General features: G+C 36.7%; 1 pseudogene; it reads right to left on the bottom strand.

The window, feature by feature from the left end:
* Positions 1-3,984: 3,984 nt before the first annotated feature.
* LOC112919420 (L-lactate dehydrogenase B chain-like) lies at positions 3,985-4,995 on the bottom strand (annotated as a pseudogene).
* Between the last annotated feature and the right edge of the window lie 695 nt (positions 4,996-5,690).

A 5,690-nucleotide genomic window follows, 5' to 3' on the forward strand; every position in this document is an offset into this window, starting at 1 on the left:
TAAATAAAAATTTAAAAAAATGCAGGAGATATTTTGTTGATGGTTTCCTTTGCTGTGAAAACTCTTTTTATTTTGATGCAATCACAATAGTTTATTTTTGCTTCTCTTCCCTTGCTTGAGGAGACCTACCTAGAAAAAAGCTTCTACAGTTAATGTCAAAGGAAGTTACTGCCTATGTTCTCTCCTAGGAGCGTTATGGCTTCAGGCCTCACATTTAAGTCTTTAATCTATTTTGAGTTTATTTTTGTGTATGGTTTAATAAGAAAGTGGCTCAGTTTCATTCTTTTGCATTTAACTGTCCAGTTTTCCAGCACTATTTATTAAAAAGTTTGCCTTTTCCTCATTGTATATTCTCGTCTCCTTTGTCACAGAATAATTGACCATGTAAATGTAGATTTATTCCTGGACTCCATTCTGCTCCATTGATCTATGTGTTTATACTGTTTTGGGGACTACAGCTTTGCAGGATATCTTGAAATATGGAATTGAGATATTGTGAGTTTTACTCTTTCTCAAGATTTCATTAGCTATTCAGGTTTTTTTGTGGTTCCATACAAATTTTAGTATTGTTTGTTCTAGTTTGGTGAAAAATGTTATTGATGTTTTGATAAGGATTGCTTTCTACCTATTGGTCACTTCGAATAGTATTGACATTTTAACAATATCAATGCTTGTAATCTATGAGCATGGACTGTATTTCCATTTCTTTGTGTCACCTTCAATTTCTTTCATCAGTGTTTTATATAATTTCAGCCTTTCACTTCTTTGGGTAAGTTTATTCCTAGATATTTTATTCTTTTTGGTGCAATTGTAAATGGAAGTGTTTTCTTAATTTGTCTTTCTTAATTTGTCTTTCTGATTTTCTAGATATTAATTTTGCATCCTGCAATTTTACTGAACTCATTTATTACTTCTAACAGGGTTTTTTTGTGGAATCTTTAGTTTTGTTTGTTTGTTTGTTTGTTTAGTATAGTATCATGTCATGTGCAAAAAGTGACAGTTTAACTTCTTTTTTACCAATATGGATCCCTCTTATTTCTTTTTCTTGTCTGCTTGCTGTGGCAGACTTCTACTACTGCATTGAATAAAAGAGGTAAGAATAGATATCTTTGTCTTTTCCTGACCTTAGAGGAAAAGCTCTTTTTCACCATTTCATATGATGTTAGTTATGAATAGATATTTTTCCAAAGAAGACATACAGACAACCAACACGTACATGAAAAGGTGCTTAACATTACTAATAATCAGGGTAATGCAAATCAAATGAGATATCATCTCACACCTGTAAGGATTGCTATTATGAAAAAGGCAAGAGATTAGTGTTGGCAAGAACGTGAAGGAAAGGGAATTCTTATGTACTGTTGGTGGGAATGTAAATTGCCATGGCCACTATGGAAAAACTGTCTGAAAAAAAAAAAGGAAAAACTGTCTGGAGGTTCCTCAAAAAATTAAAAATAGAACTACCGTATGATCCAGCAATCCCACTTTTCTGTACCAAAGTAAATGAAATCACTATCTCAAGGAGATATTTGCACTTGCATGTTTATTGATGCCTTAGTCACAATAGTCAAGACACAGAAACAACCTAAGAGTCTGTCAATGTATGGAAGAAGAAAGAAAATGCCATATAAATATATATTATATGCCATATATATTTATATATAATTCAGGAAGAGGCAAGAAGAAATCTTGCCAGTTGCAACAACATGGATGAAATTTGTGGTCATTATGCTAATTAAAATAAATCGCACAGAGAAAGACAAATACTATATGATTGCACTTATACGTGGATCTAAAAAATTGAACCCATAGAAACAAAAAATGTAAGAGATGTTCCTATTTTTGCAAAATATTTACTGATATCCAAACAAATTTTCATATGAAATTTTAAAAAATGTTCTCATATTTTGGGTGCTTACTTTTATTACCTTATAAGTTTATAACCTTCTATAAATGTATCTATTTCCAAATTTAAGTGATATTTATTTGATTCCAAAACAAATTTATTCACTACACAACCTTTCAATCTAGATCAACACTTGTCAACTGTTAAGAACCTCTGTGGTAGCATTTCACACTGCAGAAGTGTGAAAAGTAGCTTCCCCAGAGAGAAATGAACCTTGCTAAGACAGAATTTAATTACCTTTCCTGCTCAGTCGAGGCACCACAACTTATCATTTAACACTTGGTGCAGTCCACATGACCCAATTATCCACAAATATCAGTAACTGAAAATGTTCCATACCTTGCTAATTTGCAAATAATAACAAAATCTGTTGCAAGATGCTAAATCTGCGCTCCAAAATGTTCTCTACCCAGTCATACTCCCAAAACTCTGAGGAATATGCTATAGATAATGATGGGTTTCCAAAGCTCTTCACAAAATATTTGATAATGACCTTTGGTGAGTTTGAAAAGACAGTCTGTCTACACAGTGATTAAGAATGCAGAGTCTGGAATCAGTCATCTGGGTCTGAATCAAGCCCTGCCAGCAGTTTGCCACAGGATTAAGGAAGTTATTTGGTGCTTCTGAACATCAAGTTTCCAAATGAAGGAAATAACTCAAAGTATTATGAGAATCACACATACCAAGGCACATAAACTCCTCAGCACAATATCAGGCACATACTGAGAAAGAAAGAAATGATAACTGCTTTGTGGCTAATATTTTTCAAATTTGGAGTTTATCTTTTTAATCATATTGATTACTTTGGTAATATACTGAGATTTTCAATTTGTACCTTCAGATGTGTACCTATACTTCCTAATTTCTCAATCATAATGATGTCCAGATAACTATGAGTACCAGTGGAGGGCTTAGTCCTAACATCATTTGAGTCCTTTCTGTGCATCGTATCCCTTGTTTATTCTTGCCCCACTCTACTGCACTGTCTCAAGATCTTTGTCCTCTTTCTCTCCATTTTACTTTGATCGCTCACCATCATTAGGTGGTGAGTCTGCATCAACCAATTACCATGGAAGGTTCTGAGTCCTGCTGATATGCTCTGTACCCAATAGTCTCACTCAGTCTCTTCCCATGAACAATCTGTCTTCTCATAATGGACAGGCCCACGTGCTTTAGCCACTGACTGAACCTGACTTTTTACAAGAGTGTGGAAATGGAAAGGGGGATTGGTAGAATGACACTTCTTTCAGTAGAAAGAGACATTTCCTGGCTGAAGCTAGAGCTGAAAACAGACTCTACCTGCCCCCACTCCCACAAAAGTGAATGTCGTAACATTTCCTGTATGACCCATTTAATTATCTATCTATCTGCCCACAGCAACTTAGGATGTTGCTGTTGGTCTGCTACTTGCTTAATGTCCTGTGATCTCTCTCATCATGGATTTGACTACAAATAAGCATGGGTTCTTTAGTAGCTTCTATAACCACCAATGACATATATACATGACCAAGAGGTGGGAATTTTGCTTCTTATTTTCCGGAGTTTTTAGAAAGACCAAGAATTTTCAGTTTCCTAAGTATGAGTTGGTATTTTTAGTGAAAAAATATAAACAATACAAACAAGATCAGTTATAATTTCTATTCAGATAGATGTAATAATAATAACTTTATAGTGTAAGTTAATACCAGGCATGGGTACAAAAGTAATACATACTTGTTGTAGAAAATTTTTACATATACAAAGTAGTACATATAAGAAAATTTAAATACCTGGCTTTCCTTTTCCCCTCTCTTAGACCATGCCCTCAGTTGGCCATTGCCAATACTTCTAATTATAAGTCTGAATTGTCAAGCCACAAATTTGGGATTTTCTTTATTTTCTTTTTTTTTTCACACTACAATAGTTAATTTTATTTGTTCAAGGCTCATATTGCAAGCATTAAACCAAGCATTCTGTGAGCCCAGATTCACATATTTAGGAAGATAAAAGCAAACTGTGATCCATGTATATGGATGAAAAACTAAAGGCTCACAGTTAATCACATCATGGTTTTAAATTTCTAGAAGCCAGAAGTCACATCACAGATCTTTTAGGGCTTTCTGGATGTCCCACAAAGTATCTGCACTTTTTTTGAGCTGGGCAACCTTATCATCCTTCAGCTTCTGATTGATCACACTGGTTAAGCCCCGAACGTCCAGGATACACAGAAGACTCAGGAAGACTTCGTTCTCAATACCATACATGCCCTTTACCATCGTTGACACTGGATGAATCCTGGAGAGATTTTTCAATATGGATTCCATGAGATCAGCCACACTTAATCCAATAGCCCAGTTGGTATATCCTTTTAGCTTGATGACTTCATAGGCACTTTCAACCACCATCTTATGTACTTCCTTCCAATTTTCACTGTTGTTGTCTGTTCCCATTTCTGGATTCAGTTCCTGAAGAGAAACACCTGCCACATTCACTCCACTCCACACAGCCACACTTGAGTCGCCATGTTCTTCCGAAATCCATCCATGGCAGCTGCTGGGATGAACGCCAAGTTTTTCAGCCATAAAATAGTGAAATCTAGCAGAATCCAGATTACACCCACTTCCAATCACACAGTGCTTGGGTAGTCACTTAGTTTCCAGGTAACATATGTAAGACTATCCACCGGGTTGGAAACCACAATTATGATACAATCAGGACTGTACTCGACTATCTGAGGAATAATGAATTTGAAGACATTAACATTCCTTTGCACCAGATTGAGGCGGCTCTCTCCCTCCTGCTGGCGGACTACTGCAGTCACCACCACAATCTTAGAATTGGCAGTCACAGAGTAATCTTTATCTGTCACAATTTTAGGTGTCTGTAGAAATAAGCTCCCATGCTGTAGATCCATCATTTCTCCTTTGATTTTATCTTCTAAAACATCCACAAGGGCAAGTTCATCAGCCAGAGACTTTCCCACAATGCTGATGGCACATGCCATACCAACTTGTCCAACACCCACTACAGTGATCTTATTGTTTGGGATCGCGGCCTCTTCTGCAACTGGTGCAATCAGTTTTTCCTTAAGAGTTGCCATTGTGCCCTGAGACCAGCGGCTGTAAGGGTCGCGCGAAGGAGACCAGGTTAGCTGCCTGCGTCTCCTCCGGCACAGGATCCGCCTCTTTATTTTCTTGATCACTGTTTTAAGCCTTTTTGGTAGTAGAAACATAATATTAACCAATAGATGATATTCTTAGTTCATTCTAATTTTTTTCCTTCATAACATTAGAATTTTACTACCTATCTTCTTTTTTTCTTTTTCAGGATTATAGTTGCACTTAGAGGTTTATGTAAGAGCAAGATATCTGGAAGGATGTGGGATGTGGTAGTTGTCTGCTCCTCAGGCACATTGCTCCAGGACAAGTCTGATAGATGCTGCATGCTTTCCACATGGCCACCACAGAAGGCTGCTGCCAGGAGCCAATCCTGAGCTGCCCCCATCCAAAAGAAGAATACTTAGAATATTTTTGTTTCCCAAAAAGAATGTCTCAGTTTGAGTTATCATGTCTGGAAAAGAATGAAGGTGCAAACCCGAATAAAGTGGTCTGAGCCAGATTCCATTCCAAAGAGTACTAGTGAAAAACCAGGAAGAATGAGACAAGGAAGGATAAAAGTTCAAGATAAATAGGTGTTATTGAGATTAATGCTGTGAACGGTGGCTCTTCAGAGAGAAAAACAGCCCCCAACAGATAGGACTGGCCTGGAACTATCAGCTAGACTTTGGTTTTGCTAAGAACTGGCC

This window comes from Vulpes vulpes, chromosome 1 (genome assembly GCF_048418805.1).
Source record: "Vulpes vulpes isolate BD-2025 chromosome 1, VulVul3, whole genome shotgun sequence".
Lineage (NCBI taxonomy): Eukaryota > Metazoa > Chordata > Mammalia > Carnivora > Canidae > Vulpes > Vulpes vulpes.